Consider the following 19,372-nt stretch of genomic DNA (forward strand, 5'->3'; position numbering starts at 1 on the left):
CTGTTGAAGCTGAAGCAATTCTGCTATCTTGGATGCAAAGAAGCTTCTGCGGTCTCTCTGGCTTCTGACCATTTGTGTTCTATCAGACAAAAAAACCCTAAAGTGTTGCAAGAGTGCCTGCTGATGTATTGTTTCTTTTACCTCTTAGGGTTATGGCTGTATCTATCTAAATTTGGTAAGTGATGTGGTGTCAAGATGAGTACAGCTTGTTTTCTTTTTCCTGTAACGTGGTAACAATGAATAGTTCCTGACAGTTTTGCTGTCTGAGATTTCGGATAATGTGCAGCTGATTCACCTGAAAATTTGTATTCATGAGATAAAGCGATATAATTTGTTTGTAGCGGGCTTTGCTAGCGACAGTGAACTGTAAAAATGTTGATTTAAACTTGTTTGTAGCGGGCTTCGCTAGAAACAATCATGTGCATATTGTTTTTCCTAAATGATGTACTTTGCTCCCCAAACAACATGCTCTGCTTTGATATTGCATAGATCTTGTGAACATTTTTTTAACACTACAATTTTTAGTTAAAAGAAATTTGTGAGTTTAATTTGCACAGACCGTACATGGGCTTTTTAAGTATATAATCCACGGATATACATTTGCTCACATGATGTATAGACCTTTCTCAAATTTGGTTATGAAATGTGCTTCCATCGTAAGGTATATTTATTGGTCACGTGATGTAAATAATTCTCTCAAATTTAAAGACTTCTCTCAAATTCGGCAAGTGGCGTGAGTAAGAAGATGAAGGAAGCGGGGGACGAAATTACCCTTTCCCCTCTTTTATAATCACCTTGGTATAAAGTTGTCGTTTCGCGAGACGTGGGCGTGGGGTTATGGTGCCCTAATCATGGCCAGATTGACAAGACCGCGCTTCGGCTCATGAGAGGTCCGATGATAAGATCTGACCTACAGGGCTCTTTTCTTCGCGAGCTCCTTGCAAGAAGCAAGTCGGAACAGAATCTTCACGGGGTCGAGCTCCCCAAGGTGCGACTTGAAGATGGGCAAAAGGCAGGGAGCCCGCTTGAGATCTTGGAGCCCGCTTGAGATCTTGGAGCCCGACCTCTGACAAGCCGATGGTGTAATATGTCGGGGGTGGTCCATAGGGGGCCTGACATCAGGCGTGCTGAAGGGCCCGAAGGGCCCACTCTTCCATGGGTGGCAACCGGGAGCCCAGATCATTGGATACACCTCGACAAATCCCTACAAGCCATCCTGGCGGTGGGCTAGATCGGATATCTGCATTGTAAAACCCTAGCCCACATCGAGCATATAAGGTGAGGGTTCTCGGTAGCATCTCATACTCTTCACTGTAATCTCTCGCAAGAGGTATGCCCACCATGATTAACAACAAGCAGGACATAGGGTATTACTCCTCAAAGGCGAGGCCCGAACCGGTAAACCCCTTGTGTGACCTTCGATCTAAGACTTTTGGCCATGTTAGCAACCCTATCAAGGGTATTGTCTGATCTTGCACAGTCATCTGGTACAAACCACCGAGAGGCAGAATCAAGATTGCAACCCAACGCACTGGGACGCTACAGAGAGATAAGGAACAACGTCTTAGCCCGAAGTGTCACTCCTTAGAACCTTCTCGTTCCCTCTAGTGGCGATGGGCGTTCTAGGGTGAGGCTATGATCTCGTGAGCGAGATTTCGACCCCGCGTCGTCCACAGTTTCCACCGAATCCAGATCCGATTCCACCAATCCCTACTCTCTCAAGTACTCCCAATCCTCTTCCTTCAGAAGTGGCTCAGGAGGACATTGGGGCAAGTCTCGGTTCGCTGCCCACTCCTGGTCGCTGGTAACAAGGTGAGTTGGGGGTGTTGGCGGCGGTGTAGGTTCTGCCATGGAGGTCATGTCCACTCTATTCCTGGAATGGGTGCGGCGGACCAGGAGAACAATATGGCTAGTGGGGCTGGCAGTGTCCCATCTGAAGCGAAAGAGAAGATTGCCAGATTAACGGAGAAGCTGAATCTCACATCTGAAGAAGCTACAACAGTCATTTTGGAGGACGAAAATGAGGAAGATTTGGTGTCCCTGGAGTGCTCAATCATAAGAAAGGTACTATCCACAACCACTCTTAATATGCAGACGATTATGGCGACATTGAGGCTAGCTTGGGTAAACCCTAAAGGCATGAATCGTGGAGCTATTGGAGACAATATGTTTATTGTTGAGTTTGCAACTAAGACGAATAAAGATCGAGGTGAAGCGGGATCTCCATGGACTGTTGGCAAGCATGTAGTGCTCATTAACAATTTTGATGCTAGACAGAGACCATCAGATGTTCGCTTTGACAAATTAACTGTTTAGGGCGCATTAAAAACCCAAGATTTGAACTGATGAACAAACTTTGGGGAGAAAAACTTGGAGCAAAGCTAGGAACAGTGGAGACTATTGATGTCGATAGTAGGGTAGAGCTGGGGGGGGGGGGGGGGGTTGTCTACGAGTTAGAGTAATCGTGGATATCTCCAAACCTTTGTTAAGGTGGGTTACAACTTATTCGAAAAATCACCAAGAGTATGACACTTATGAGGTAGTGTATGAGAGGCTCCCACATTACCGCTTCTCAGTGGCTTGTTGGGACACTTCTATGGAATGCCCAACACGAGGTGAGAGGGATGCAGAGGGTAAGCTACCTTGGAATGACGATAGGCTGTGTGTCAAGGATGATAAGAAGAGAAGTTTTCCAGGTTCCAAATTAGTGCAAAGTTCACAATCAAGTGGCAGATGTTCACATTACGATGACAAAAAGAGGGAATCCCATCTCCCTGCTAAAGCGAAGATTGTCGAACCAAAAACTAATAAATTGCAAGAGGAATATGTAGTCACCTCTCCCATGAATCTGAAGGTTCAGAATCAGAAATTAAAAAATAAGGTGGACAAGGCATGGTGAGTAAGGAACTTTTTTCTTCAGGGGCTACAAATAGTCATGTTGTTGGGCAAAAAAGGAAGCAAATAAAGGTATACAGCCCCGAAGGACCATCCACAAACGCAGAACTGAAGGTGGACAACAACAGTAAGGCCATTGTCTTGGGTGGAAACAGTCTGAATAGAAGCGAACCAGGTACAACTTTGGGTCAAATGTATGTAGAAGGGAACATTGATTCTTACAAGAAGCAGAAGAAGGAACTCACATTTATCATCTCGAGATCGGCAGATCAAGCAGAGGTTGCAGTGGAGCGAATTTGCTCTGTTAGAACTGTCGTGGCCTAGGGATGGACGCGATAGTTGGCGAGATCAAATAGCTCGTTAGTAGACACCGCCCCCCTCTTCTTATCTGAGACGAAGATGAGGGATAGCAGAGCTCGGAAACTCATGTAGTGTCTTGGTTTCTTGGGCGCTTATCTAGTCAACAGTAATGGGTTGAGCGGTGGTTTGGCTCTCTTTTGGTCAACCTCCTTGAAGGTGGATTTAAGAGCCTTCTCCTCGCAATTGATTGACATTATTGTTTCACAGGAGGAAGGTATCGAGTGGCGTGCTACACTTGTAGGTGAACCAAAAAAGGAGCTAAGACATCAATTTTGGGACATAATGAGGTTCTTTAGGACCATGTGGGAAGGCCCATGGATTTGTGCAGGTGATTTCAATGAGGCTCTACATAATGACGAACACCTGGGAGCGAGGGATAGAGAAGAAAATCAAATGGAATTTTTTTAGAGATTGCCTTGATGAATATGGTGTAGTGGACATGGGTTTTGTTGGGTGAGGAAGTCCTGGATTAAGGGGTCCTCGCGCGTGCAGGCTATGTGACGTGGGCCGGACTAATGGGCCATGAAGATGCAAAGACAGAAGACTTCTTCCCGTGTCTGGATGGGACTCTCCTTTACGTGGAAGGCAAGCTTGGCGTTCGGATGTGAATATTCCTTCCTCTGTACAACCCTAGGTCCCTCCGGTGTCTATATAAACCGGAGGGTTTCATCCGTAGAGGCAATCATAATCATACAAGCTAGACATCTAGGATTTAGCCATTACGATCTCGAGGTAGATCAACTCTTGTAAACCCCATATTCATCCAAGATAATCAAGCAGGAAGTAGGGTATTACCTCCATCGAGAGGGCCCGAACCTGTGTAAACATCGTGTCCCTGTCTCCTGTTACCTTCGATCCTCAGACGCACAGTTCGGGACCCCCTACCCGAGATCTGCCGGTTTTGACACCGACATTGGTGCTTTCATTGAGAGTTCCACTGTGCCGTCAACAGAAGGCTCGATGGCCAGATCTTTGTGTTCGGCGGCTTTGCACTGCGGGCCAACTCGCTTGGCCATCTAGAGCAGATCGACAGCTACGCCCCAGGTCACCAGATTAGTTTTGGAAATCTGGATTGTGTCGCCGATATCTGAGGAGATTTGATCTTCCAAGGGTTCGCGACCCCAACCTCCGCTCTGGCCTTAGATCCGGAGCGCGTCACCAGGTCCGAAGACGGGATGTCCGAGCCCGCCGGACTCTCTCCGGCTATTGATCCTAGTACGGGAGAGTCGGAGGAAGTAGTGTCACCGGCAATCATCATGAAGCCGGACTCTTCTCCGAACACTGGCTCCGGACCCTCGGAGTCAGCAGCGCGTGAGCTCGGCTAAGGAGTTTCCTTCCCGCCGTACTCCACGGACTCTCTTCTCCCTGGACAAATCTCGCCTTTAAGCGAGGCTCTGGACTTAATGCGATCCCTTGTCATTACAGAGGGGGAACGTCCGAACTACGCCCAGCCCGGACTAGGGGCTGAGAGCGGGGAATTTTACGTCCCACCCACCACCCACTTCATAGCCACTGTCGAGGTCCTAACCGACATGCTTGACCGTAACTCCGAAGACATCTATGGTATGGACATTGATGCCGGAGACGAACAAAGCCAAAACCCGCCGCATACCGGACGCTGGGCGGCCACCTCCACATACGACGTATACATGGTGGATACGCCAAAAGAGGATGGCGATGAAGGCAGTAAGGATCCAATCAAGGAGAATAACACTGATAAACCACCAAAGTGGCGGCATCAGCGGCGCCGTTCAAAATCACGCCGCAACAAAGAAAGCAATACCGACAATGGAGACGATAACACTCCGGAGAATGTCGAAGACCCAGACGCCCCCGTCGAACCAACATCCGAACAGGATGATAGAGAGGAGGGGCAGGGTAACCCTGACGAGCCAGTCAGGAACGAGGACTCGGAGGACAACACCTATATGTCACCCTCCAAAGACGAAACAAGCCTCGGTGACGAAGACTTCATCGTGCCAGAGGAACCCCTCGAGCAAGAACGCTTTAAGCAACAGCTCATCGCAACCGCGAGGAGCCTGAAAAGGAAGCAGCAACGACTTCAAGCCGAACAGGATACGCTCAACGACAGATGGACTAATGTCCTGGCAGCCGAGGAATACGGCCTCGCACGACCAACCAAAAGCTACCCGAAGCGCAAGTTGTTACCCCAATTCGACGTTGAGGCACGAGAGCCCCTAACATCAGCGCGTAACGCAACCGATAAACCAGACCGGCCACCGCGTGGCCGAGACAGAACGACTACTCAAGCTGAACACCAGCCCACATCCCCCCGCCGTAAAGGCAAGGAGACAGTAGCCCAGGATTACACCTACGACCTACGGCAGGACCTGGACACTAGGGCAGGCCTAGCTAGATCAATCTACGGGTCAAGGCGACGTGCCCCAACACGAGAGGACGGCTATCAGGCCCGGCGTGATCAACACCACCTCACTCGGGGTGAATACCGCATAGGAACGTCCGCCGAACTCCATCGCGACGTCGCCCGTTATAGAGGCGCCGCACACCCCCTATGCTTCACCGAGGAAGTAATGGAGCCCGAATTCCCAGAAGGGTTTAAACCTATGAGTATCGAATCATATGATGGAACAACCGACCGCGCAGTATGTATTGAGGATTTTCTTCTCCATATCCACATGGCCCGCGGTGATGATCTCCATGCCATCAAATACCTCCCACTAAAATTAAAGGGACCAGCCCGGCACTGGCTAAACAGCCTCCCAGAGAACTCCATTGGCAACTGGGAAGACGCCTTTCGCGACAACTTCCAAGGTACATATGTCCGGCCTCCGGACGCCGATGACCTCAGTCACATCATCCAGCAGCCCGGAGATCAGCCAGGAAACTCTGTACTGGGTTCCTAATTAAAAAGAACCAAATTCTCGGCTGTCCGGACGCCGAAGCCCTCGCGGCCTTTAAACATAGCGTCCGAGATGAGTGGCTTGCCCGTCACCTCGGCCAAGAAAAACCTAAGTCCATGGCAGCTCTTACCGCACTGATGACCCGCTTTTGCACGGGAGAAGATAGCTGGCTTGCTCGCAGAAGCAATAGCACCAGCGATCCTGGCACCTCCGAAGCCAGGGACGGCAATGGCAAGCCACGACGCAATAAAAACAAGCGCCGAAACAATAATGCAGGAACCCAAGACACGACGGTCAATGCCGGATTCAGTGGTCCCAAATCCGGTCAACGGAAGAAGCCACTATAAGAAATATGTCAACTTGTGACCTTTTGTCAGTGACCCTGGAAGATTTGGTCATAAATCTACGACCATTTGAGACCAATTGGTCAAAAGCTGTTCGGGGGGCTCCAAACCCTAAACGACCATTTTGGTCAGAAAGGTCGTAATTTCCTTACACGAAAAGGCCATGAAGCAGACAACACTGGTCCGCTGCCTTATTTCTAGCTGATCACGACCAATATAGATGGTCATAACCTTGTAAATTGTGGTGGATTGCTATGACTAGGCGCCACCTCATCAGGTTTGCCTATGTGTCATGTCCATGTGTCAATTTTCGCCCTAGGTTGTGAAGCAACCTATATTTCTGTCATTCCCAAAATTCCCCAAAAAATTGGGCATTCTTTACTATCCAAATCATTGCCTCATGAAAATATTCAACTCCATTTGCCTGGTAAATCTTCGTCGGCAAATTTCCAAAGTTTTTGTTCAACTCGAATTGTTGTGAAGGAAGTACTAGCTAGGCATATCCTAATGAGCTGAATTTTTTCCACATCTTCTATATTCCCAAACAATAGCTCTCCACAAAATTTTAGCCCCATCTAACGATACATGTGAGTGTGGCTTCAACATTCATATTTATGTCCAGTGTGGTACGTTGCAAAGCAAGTGACACCTAGGCTCCTCCATTTGAGCTGCAAATTTTCCAAGATAGTGTCCTTAGTAGATGATCATCCTCGTCCAAAACTCAGGCCCATTGGCCATGTGCATTTCCCGTACCACTAATCAAACACTTGGGTGCTAATTCATGTTTGAGCTTAGTTCAGTCTCCTCATGAGATTCTTCTATTGCCATCTTCTTCCTGACACCTATCAGGGGAGTGCCCAACCCACTAGACATGCCTAGACCGCCCGGAACGCGTGGCAACACCACGGTCATGCGGTGACCATGTGGCGGGCATGCGAGTTTACGCGCTCTGGAGTTGCGGCCCTCGGCCACCATCCAAACCTCAACGTATCGCTACTAAACCATGTATTTCTGATTAAATAGATACTTATGTACCTATAAATAATTTTTTGAAAAAATAAAGAGCAAACTATGAGGCAGCTGCAGTTCAAATTTGACTCGCTTCCTACTGAATCGGCGGAAATTTGTCTTTTTCACCAGAGGTGTATAGATACTTTCGATGACCAACCATTTTGTCAATTGTACATTAAATATGGCCTAATATATTATAAAAATGACCTGGTCCCATTTTGCAACAAATATATGGTAGGTCCTTCACAAAAAAACTCATTTTGGGCACTCGAAAAATGGAAAATTGATTTTTCGTCCAAAGAAAATGAAAAATCCCTTAGCAAACATTGTTTACCATTCTAATATGCACCCTTGTGCACAATATGAGATCATTTGAACAAACTATGCCATGAATGTGGCCATAAGATTGATCATTTGGCTTGAAAGCCATGAATCTTCATAGATGATGGCTCATTTCCGAGAACACTTTTTAAAAAGAATTGTTGTATTACAAGTTTATTATTTTTCCAGGTAACTTGGTCACATATAATGACACAATGCGAAGGTTTTCCAATTTTTTGACTTTTTTTTGAATTTTTATGCCCGTTTCAAAATGCGGTTAAAACGGCGGGAATGACCGTTCCTAGCTAGTGGTTGAATCTTGGAATTTTTTTGGTGTTTCTCTGATTAAATAGATACTTTTGTACCTAGAAATGATTTTTTTAAATACATAGCAAGCTATGAGGTAGCCGCAGTTCAAATTTGACCCACTTCCTGCTGAAAGGGTGGAAATTGGTCTTTTTCACCAGAGGTGTATCAAAACTTTTGACACCCAACCATTTGGTCAATTGTGCATTAAATATGGCCTAGTATTTTATAAAATTGATTTGGTCCAATTCTGCACCAAATATATGGTAGGTCCTTCACAAAAAAACTCATTTTGGGCACTCGAAAAATGGAAAATTGATTTTTCGTCCAAAGAAAATGAAAACTCCCTTAGGCAACATTGTTTGCCATTCCAATATGCACCCTTGTGCACAATATGAGATTATTTGAACAAACTATGCCATGAATGTGGCCATAAGATTGATCATTTGGCTTGAAAGTCATGAATCTTCAGAGATGATGGTTCATTTCTGAGAACACTTTTTAAAAAGAATTGCCGTATTACAAGTTTATTATTTTTCCTGGTAACTTGGTCACATATAATTACACAATGCGAAGGTTTTCCATTTTTTTTGAATTTTTTATGCCCGTTTCAAAATGCGGTCAAAACGGCGGGAATGACCGTTCCTAGCTAGTGGTTGAATCTTGGAATTTTTTTGGTGTTTCTATGATTAAATAGATACTTTTGTACCTAAAATTATTTTTGGAAAAAATAAAGAGCAAACTATGAGGCAACTACAGTTCAAATTTGACCCGCTTCCAGCTGAATCGGCAGAAATTTGTCTTTTTCATGAGAGGTGGATCAAAGCTTGTGACACCCAACCATTTGGTCAATTGTGCCTTAAATATGGCCTATTATTTTATAAAATTGATTTGGTCCAATTTTGTAACAATTATTTGGTAGGTCCTTCACAAAAAAAACTCATTTTGGGCACTCGAAAAATGGAAAATGATTTTTTCGTCCAAAGAGAATGGAAACTTCCTTAGGCAACATTATTTGCCATTCCAATATGTACCCTTGTGCAAAATATGATATCATTTGAACAAACTATGCCATGAATGTGGCCATAAGATTGATCATTTGGCTTGAAAGTCATGCATCTTCACACATGATAGCTCTTTTCTGAGAACACTTTTTTAAAACAATTGCTGTATTACAAGTTTATTATTTTTCCTAGTAACTTGGTCACATATAATGGCACAATGCGAAGGTTTTCCATTTTTTTGTTTTTTTGAATTTTTTATGCCCGTTTCAAAATGCGGTCAAAACGGCGGGAATGACCGTTCCTAGCTAGTGGTTGAATCTTGGAATTTTTTTGGTGTTTCTGTGATTAAATAGATACTTTTTTACCTAGAAACGATTTTTGGAAAAAATAAAGAGCAAACTATGAGGTAGCTGCAGTTCAAATTTGACCCGCTTCCTACTGAATTGGCGGAAATTTGTCTTTTTCACGAGAGGTGGATCGAAACTTTTGACACCAACCATTTGGTAAACCGTGCATTAAATTTGTCCTAGTATTTTAGAAAAATGTTTTGGTACAATTTCACAATAAATATATGGTAGGTCCTTGACAAAAAAACTTATTTTGGGCACTCAAAAAATGGAAAATTGATTTTTCGTGCAAAGGAAATAAAAACTCCCTTTGTCAATATTGTTTGCAAATCCAAGATGTAAACTTGTGCAAAATATGATATCATTTGAACAAATATTTTATAGGACTTTCACAAAAAGCTCATTTTGAGCACTGAAAAATGGAATGAAAATTTTATCTTAAATCAATCACGACCAATTTATATGGTCATAAGTCATCAAATGGTTTGCTGCGTTCTGATTGGTCCATGGGCATATCACGCGGATCATGCATTAACCGCCGTCGGATGCTTCCGGATCCAACGGCAACCCTCACCCCCTCATCCAACCGCAGCCCAACTACCCAAACCCTAACCCGCACCCGTAGTCCTCCTCCCGCACTCCTCCTCCCTCGGCTCCTCGCCGCCGCCACCTCCTCCCTGTCCCGCAGCGGCGCCCACCGCGTCACCTGCCGGCCGCCCTCGCGGGTGGCTGCGTCCGCGGCGACGGCGGCGGCCTCGTTGTCCCCGGAGGCCGCAGTCGGTCGTCTCCCTATCCGCCTGTCGGATCTCGGGTTCCGGCAAAACCCTCAAGGTTCGAACACTGGGGTGCGCATGAAGGTCTCCCCCTGCGGATCCACGTCCTAGCTTCGCTAAGATCTCAAGGGCTAACTCAACGAACTCGCAACACAAAGGACACAAGATTTATACTGGTTCGGGCCACCTTTGTGGTGTAATACCCTACTCCAGTGTGGTGGTGGTGGATTGCCTCTTGGGCTAAGGATGAACAATACAAGGGGAAGAACAGCCTCCTGAGGCGAGGTGTTCTTGTGCTTGGTGGGTGTGAGGATGAACTGAATGAGTTCCAGACCAGTTGCCTCCTATTGTGGTGGCTAATCCTATTTATAGAGGCCCTGGTCCTCTCCCCAAATATTGAGCGGGAAGGGAGCCAACAACGGCCAATTTGAAAGGGGACAACTAGTACAGCTTATCCAGGCAAAAGCAGTCTTCGCGTGCAAAAAGCTCTGGTGGTGACGCCACCTTGGGCTCCATGGTGACCTCCGTCTTGCCGTACTGCTGGTCTTGGTCTCGTTGCACTGATATGGAAACCTTTGCTTGACGCCTCGGTACTCCGCGCATGCGCTTCCTTAGCACCAAAGAGGAAACAAGGACACTGCGCGCGCTGGCGCCCGCCTGATCTTGATCGTCACGACTCACGTCATTGGAACCTCGCGAGGTTTCCCTTGCCTTGAACTCTCCGCCCCTCGCGAGCCAGCCTGGTGAGGGCGCTCCTGAGGAGGTCTTGTGTCGTCTGCCTCGCGAGGGTCTTGAGTGCTTGTTGGTGAAGATGGGCCGTACGGGCCCGCTCGCAGAGCCACGCCGTGGGCCGCGGGCAGGTAAGTCTGGGGACCCCCGTTCCCAGAATGCTAACAGTAGCCCCCGGGCCCAAGGCGCGCTCGGGCTTGGCTTCGAGGCGAAGCCAAAGGTCAAGTGCGGATCGCCGCGGGCCCCAATAGCCTGCGGCCTTGGTCGACGTGTGGCGGTTGATTGGACGTGGGCGTCTCCGCTTCCCCATGCTGCCTCGGCAACTGCCCGACTTGACAAGTCCCTGCGACATGCAAGGAAAAACCATCATTACCTGTGATCGTGGGAGGCGCTGGTTGGCCTTCCCCTGCTATAAATGGGGAGGGGGGCGGAGCCCCCGTCGCCCATCTCTTCCCATTCCGCTTGCTTCTCCCCCTTTGCTCCATCACCGCCACCAATGGCGCCCATCCGAAGGTTTTCCGCAACGGAGAAAGGAAAGACTCCCCTCGACGGGCTGGTACCGCTCCCGCCGAAGAAGAGGCTGGCCCACCGCCGCGACGAGGCGACGATACAGGTGGTGACGAGGCCTTGGTGCGAGCGGCCTCCTCCCGGGTATCCGTTACCCCTGAACGCCCAAGCCGGGGGCTCAGGACGGGGAGACGGTGAGCGTCGGTGCGCGCGCCGTGGCCATGGTCGACGCGTGGCGGTGGCGCGCGTCGCCGCCCCTGGAGTCCACACCATGGACTCCTCGCGCGAGCTCGTGCTGTGGGCGGCGATGCCCCCGAGCACTTGGATCCGTTTCCCTTCCTTCTTCTTAGCCGAGATGCCGCCGAGGGCCCCCCTCGAGCTGTGGCTGCAGCATGCTGGCGACTGGAGCGGAGGTTGAGGCCGTCTCCTCGGGGAAGATCTTCATGAGCCGAGCCTGGGGTGAGGTCACCCGAGTGTGTCGTGCAGAGGGCGCCCTCGCGATCCATTTCGTGTATGACGGTGCCTCCACGCTGTTCTTCAAGGTCTTCGATGCAGAAGGCCGCCGTCTGGAGTGTTGCCCCAGGTGGGGTCATCATGCTGGCGCCACAGTTGGCGCAGGGTCTGCTGCCCGCGCCGCCAGCGGCTCCTCTGGAAGCAGCGGCGACACTTGGGAGTCCAGCGATTCTCCCGAGCTCTACGAGACCCCGGAGATGAGCGACGACAGCTACGTGCCCCCAAGCTCCAGCCGAGCCCGGAGCAGGGCTGCAGCGTTGATGACCCACAAGTATAGGGGATCTATCGTAGTCCTTTTGATAAGTCAGAGTGTCGAACCCAACGACGAGCAGAAGGAAATGATAAGCGGTTTTCAGCAAGGTATTCTCTGCAAGCACTGAAATTATCGGTAATAGATAGTTTTGTGATAAGGTAATTTATAACGGGTAGCAAGTAACAAGTGTAAATAAAGTGCAGCAAGATGGCCCAATCCTTTTTGTAGCAAAGGACAAGCCTGGACAAACTCTTATATAGAGAAAAGCGCTCCCGAGGACACATGGGAATTATCGTCAAGCTAGTTTTCATCACGTTCATATGATTCGCATTCGGTACTTTGATAATTTGATATGTGGGTGGACCGGTGCTTGGGTGCTGTCCTTACTTGGACAAGCATCCCACTTATGATTAACTCCTATTGCAAGCATCCACAACTACAAAAGAAGTATTAAGGTAAACCTAACCATAGCATGAAACATATGGATCCAAATCAGCCCCTTACGAAGCAACGCATAAACTAGGGTTTAAGCTTCTGTCACTCTAGCAACCCATCATCTACTTATTACTTCCCAACGCCTTCCTCTAGGCCCAAATAATGGTCAAGTGTCATGTAGTCGACGTTCACATAACACCACTAGAGGAGAGACAACATACATCTCATCAAAATATCGAACGAATACCAAATTCACATGACTACTAATAGCAAGACTTCTCCCATGTCCTCACGAACAAACGTAACTACTCACAAATCATATTCATGTTCATAATCAGAGGGGTATTAATATGCATAATGGATCTGAACATATGATCTTCCACCAAATAAACCAACTAGCATCAACTACAAGGAGTAATCAACACTACTAGCAACCCACAGGTACCAATCTGAGGCTTTGGCACAAAGACTGGATACAAGAGATGAATTAGGGTTTGAGAGGACATGGTGCTGGTGAAGATGTTGATGGAGATTGGCCCCCTCCCGAAGAGAGGAGCGTTGGTGATGAGGATGGCGATGATTTCCCCCTCCCGGAGGGAAGTTTCCCCGGCAGAACAGCTCTGCCGGAGCCCTAGATTGGTTCCGCCAAGGTTCCGCCTCGTGGTGGCGGAGTTTCTTCCCGAAAGCTTGCTTATGATTTTTTTCTCGGACGAAAGACTTCATAGAGCAGAAGATGGGCACCGGAGGGCCACCAGGGGGCCCACGAGGCAGGGGGCGTGCCCAGGGGGTAGGGCGCACCCCCCACCCTTGTGGCCAGGGTGTGGGCCCCCTCTGGTATTTTCTTCGCTCAGTATTTTTTATTATTTCCAAAAATTACTTTCGTGGAGTTTCAGGACTTTTTGAGTTGTGCAGAATAGGTCTCTAATATTTGCTCCTTTTCAAGCTGTCAGCATTCTCCCTCTTTATGAAAACCTTGTAAAATAAGAGAGACTAGGCATAAGTATTGTGACATAATGTGTAATAACAGCCCATAATGCAATAAATATCAATATAAAAGCATGCTGCAAAATGGACGTATCAACTCCCCCAAGCTTAGACCTCGCTTGTCCTCAAGCGGAAGCCGATAACGATAAATATGTCCACATGTTTAGAGGTAGAGGTGTCGCTAAAATAAAATACGGACATGAGGGCATCATGATCATTCTTATAACAGCAACATATATGGATATTGTCATATGATTTCTTATGCTAAAGTAACAATCTATCCACAATGTCAATTATGAATCAGAAACTTCATTGAGAACTAACATACTATTATCTCAGTCACTGAGGCAATTGCAATTTATCATAACATCAGAAAAGAGTCGATATAAGAGCTTTTCAGCAAGTCCACATACTCAACTATCATTTAGTCTTTCACAATTTCTAACACTCACGCAATACTTGTGGTTACAGAGTTTTAATCGGACACAGAGAAAGATAGGGGCTTATAGTTCCGCCTCCCAACCTTTTACCTCAAGGGTAATGTCAACAATAATAGTTCATGCTAACTTACATCCAATTGGATATATATATCAGGATCTTTCCAACACAATGTGCTTGCCAAAGGATAAAATGTAAAAAGGAAAGGTGAAGATCACCATGACTCTTGCATAAGGGTAAGAGATAAAAGTAAAAGATAGGCCCTTCGCAGAGGGAAGCAGAGGTTGTCATGCGCTTTCATGGTTGGATGCACGAAATCTTAATGCAAAAGAACGTCACTTTATATTGCCACTTGTGATATGGACCTTTATTATGCAGTCCGTCGCTTTTATTTCTTCCACATCACAAGATCGTATAAAGCTTATTTTCTCCACACTAATAAATCATACATATTTAGAGAGCAATTTTTATTGCTTGCACCAATGACAACTTACTTGAAGGATCTTACTCAATCCATAGGTAGATATGGTGGACTCTTATGGCAAAACAGGGTTTAAGGGTATTTGGAAGCACAAGTAGTATCTCTACTTGGTGCAAAGAATTTGGCTAGCATGAGGGAGAAAGGCAAGCTCAACATGTTGGATGATCCATGATAATATACTTTATTTCAGATATAAGAAAACATAACCCATTACGTTGTCTTCCTTGTCCAACATCAACTCTTTAGCATGTCATATTTTAATGAGTGCTCACAATCATAAAATATGTCCAAGATAGTATATTTATATGTGAAACCTCTCTTTCTTTATTACTTCCTATTAATTGCAACGATGAATCAAGCTATGTTTGTCAACTCTCAACAACTTTTAATCATCATACTCTTTATATGTGAAGTCATTACTCTCCATAAGATCAATATGATCTCTTTATTTCTTTTTATTCTTTCTCTTTTCTTTTATTCCCTCAAGATCATAGCAAGAAAATCAAGCCCTTGACTCAACAGTAATATTTATTATATATATCTCACGAACTCGATTACATAGAGGGATCATAAAGCAAAACTCAAAACTAGATCATACCAAAAACTTTATTCTACTAGATCAAGATATTACTAAAAGGATCGAACTAAGAAAAACGGTAGAGATAGAGGTGTGATGGTGATACGATACCGGGGCACCTCCCCCAAGCTTGGCAGTTGCCAAGGGGAGTGCCCATACCCATGTGATTATATCTCTTTCTTCGGAGGTGATGATAATGGAGTTGTTGATGATGTAAATTGTGCTTTTAGCTTCTTCATGTTGTAATTGAGAAGAGCAATTTCCTCCTTTAAATCATCAACCTCCAACTCCAGCTTCAAGATCTTGTCACATAAATCTCCTTTGCTTTTCTGCCGAAAACGAGAAGGAATAGATCGTTTGTTAGATAGTTTAGCCCTCTTAGGGAGACTAGATTTCTTGAACTTCACGTGCATATCCCCAGGTTGAGGTAGAGGGACATCCTCCTCCTCCGAACTTGAATCATTGATCCTCATCAAATGAGCATCCTCCTCCTCATCCGTAGTTCGGCCACAAGGAGATAGATCCCCATAGGTCTTTGGGTCAGCAGTGAGGTGTGAGACATAGCTCTCTCCGTCGGAATCCTGAGATGACATCTTGCTCTAATCTGCGGCAGAGACAGCACGAAACAAAGACAGAGGATATTTGTGTGACACGGTGGTCAAAACCTTCGGGAGATTATATAATGAATTTTTACCGACCAAAAGAAGTATCGTGCAAGAAAACGGAGTCCGGAGAGCACCCGAGGTGCCCACGAGGTAGGGGGCACGCCCAGGGGGGTAGGGCGCGCCCTCCAGCCTCGTGGAAGCCTCGTGTCCTTCCCGGACTGCTTCTTATTTTCCTATTTTTCTAAATATTCCAAAACGGAGAAAAATTGCCATTAGAACTGTTTTGGAGTCGGTTTACTTACCGTACCACATACCTATTCCTTTTCGGAGTCTGAAACGTTCTGGAAAGTGTCCCTTATGTATTCCTCCGGGGTTACGGTTTCAATAATAGTAGTTTCAACATTTATAGGATTACCTGAGATATAATGTTTGATTCTTTGACCCTTCACCACCTTCGGATTTGTGCCTTCAAAGTTGTTGATTTTTATGGCACCGGAACGATAGACCTCCTCGATGACGTAAGGACCTTCCCATTTAGAGAGAAATTTTCCTGCAAAAAATCTTAAATGGGAGTTGTATAGCAATACATAATCACCTACATTAAACTCACGGTTTTGTATCCTTTTGTCATGCCATCTTTTAACTTTTTCTTTAAACAACTTGGCATTCTCATAGGCTTGGGTTCTCCATTCATCAAGTGAGCTTATGTCAAATAACCTCTTCTCACCGGCAAGTTTGAAATCATAATTGAGCTCTTTAATATCCCAATATGCCTTATGTTCTAGTTCGAGAGGTAAGTGACATGCTTTTCCATAAACCATTTTATACGAAGACATACCTATAGGATTTTTATATGCAGTTCTATAGGCCCATAATGCATCATCAAGTTTCTTGGACCAATTCTTTCTAGATCTATTAATAGTCTTTTGCAAAATTAATTTGAGCTCTCTATTGCTCAATTCTACTTGACCACTAGACAGTGGGTGATAGGGAGATGCAATTCTATGATTAACATCATACTTGGCAAGCATTTTACGAAAGGCACCATGAATAAAACGTGAACCACCATCAGTCATTAAATATCTAGGGACTCCAAACCTTGGAAAAAATAACTTCTTTAAGCATCTTAATAGAAGTGTTATGATCAGCACTACTAGTTGGAATAGCTTCTACCCACTTAGTAACGTAATCAACAGCAACTAAAATATGTGTATACCCATTAGAGGAAGGAAAAGGTCCCATGTAATCAAAGACCCAAACATCAAATGGTTCAATAACGAGTGAATAATTCATTGGCATTTCTTGACGTCTACTAATATTACATTTTCTTTGACATTCATCACAAGATAAGACAAACTTACGAGCATCCTTGAAGAGAGTAGGCCAATAAAAACCGGATTGCAATACCTTATGTGCAGTTCTATCTCCAGCGTGGTGTCCTCCGTAAGCCTCGGAGTGACACTTGCGTAGGATCTGTTCCTGTTCATGCTCAGGTACACAATGCCTAATAACACCATCTACTCCTTTATAAAGATGTGGGCCATCCCAGAAGTAATGTCTTAAATCATAGAAAAACTTTTTCTTTTGCTGGTATGTGAAACTAGGTGGTATAAATTTAGCAACAATGTAATTAGCATAATCAGCATACCATGGAGCAGTACGAGAAGCATTTATGACATTTAATTGTTCATCAGGAAAGCTATCATCAATAGGTAGTGGGTCATCAAGAACATTCTCTAACCTAGACAAGTTGTCTGCAACGGGGTTCTCAGCTCCCTTTCTATCAATAATATGCAAATCAAATTCTTGTAGCAAGAGAACCCATCTAATAAGTCTAGGCTTAGCATCTTTCTTTTCCATAAGATATTTAATAGCAGCATGATCAGTGTGAATAGTTACTTTAGAATCAACAATATAAGGTCTGAACTTATCACAAGCAAAAACAACTGCTAAGAATTCTTTTTCAGTGGTAGCATAATTTCTCTGGGCATTGTCTAGAGTTTTACTAGCATATTGAATAACACTTCATTTCTTATCAACTATTTGCCCTAGAACAGCACCTACAGCATAATCACTAGCATCACACATAATTTCAAAGGGTAAATTCCAATCAGGAGGCTAAACAATAGGTGCAGAAATCAATGCTTTCTTAAGTATTTCAAATGCTTCTACACAATCATCATCAAAGAAAAATGGTATATCTTTTTGTAATAGATTAGTCAGAGGCCGAGAAATTTTTGAGAAGTCCTTAATGAACCTCCTATAAAAACCGGCATGACCAAGGAAACTTCTTATACCTTTGATGTCCTTAGGACACAACATCTTTTCAATAGCATCAACTTTAGCTTTACCAACTTCAATACCTCTTTCAGAAATTTTATGCCCCAAGACAATACCTTCATTAACCATAAAGTGGCATTTCTCCCAATTCAAGACAAGGTTTGTTTCTTCACATCTCTGCAAAACTCGATCAAGGCTGCTCAAGCAATCATCAAAAGAGGATCCATAAACGGAGAAATCGTCCATGAAAACCTCACAAATCTTTTCACAAAAGTCAGAGAATATAGCCATCATGCATCTTTGAAAGGTAGCAGGTGCATTGCATAAACCAAAAGGCATACGTCTATAAGCAAAAGTACCGAAAGGGAAAGTAAAAGTGGTCTTTGCTTGATCATCAGCTGATACGGGTATTTGAGAGAAACCAGAATAACCATCTAGAAAGCAAAAATGTGTGTGTTTGGATAATCTTTCTAGCATTTGATCAATGAATGGCAAGGGGTAATGATCTTTTTTAGTAGCTTTATTTAATTTGCGGAAATCAATTACCATCCTATAACCTGTAATAATTCTTTGCGGAATCAATTCATCTTTATCATTAGGAACGACAGTAATACCTCCCTTCTTAGGGACACAATGGACAGGACTTACCCACTGACAGGGACACAATGGACAGGACTTACCCACTGACAGGGACACAAGGAGCTTTAATATTTCCTTTCTTACCACTTCTTTCATCTTACGATTCAGCCGTTGTTGGTGATCAATAACTGGTTTGGCGTCTTTCTCCAAATTTATTTTGTGTTGACATAGAGTGGGACTAATGCCCTTAAGATCATCAAGAGTATATCCCATAGCAGCACGGTGCTTCGTCAGAGTTTTCAATATTTTTTCTTCCTCCTTCTCTGAAAGGTTAACACTAATAATAACAAGATATATCTTCTTTTCATCAAGATAAGCATACTTAAGAGTATCAGGTAATGGTTTAAGCTCAAACACGGGATCACCCTTGGGTGGAGGAGGATCCCCTAGGATTTTAACAGGCAGGTTGTGTTTCAGAATAGGTCCCTGTTTAAAGAATACTTCATCTATTTCCCTTCTTTCATTCAAAAACATATCATTTTCATGGTCTAGCAAATATTTTTCTAAAGGATCATTAGGAGGCACGGCAATAGAAGCAAGACCAATAATTTCATCCTTACTAGGCAATTCCTCATCACGGGGTTGTCTACGAAATTTAGAAAAATTAAACTCATGAGACATATCATCCAAACCAATAGTAACAACATCCTTTTCGCAGTCTATCTTAGCGTTGACAGTATTCAAGAAG

The sequence above is a fragment of the Aegilops tauschii genome, chromosome 6 (assembly GCF_002575655.3).
Source record: "Aegilops tauschii subsp. strangulata cultivar AL8/78 chromosome 6, Aet v6.0, whole genome shotgun sequence".
Lineage (NCBI taxonomy): Eukaryota > Viridiplantae > Streptophyta > Magnoliopsida > Poales > Poaceae > Aegilops > Aegilops tauschii.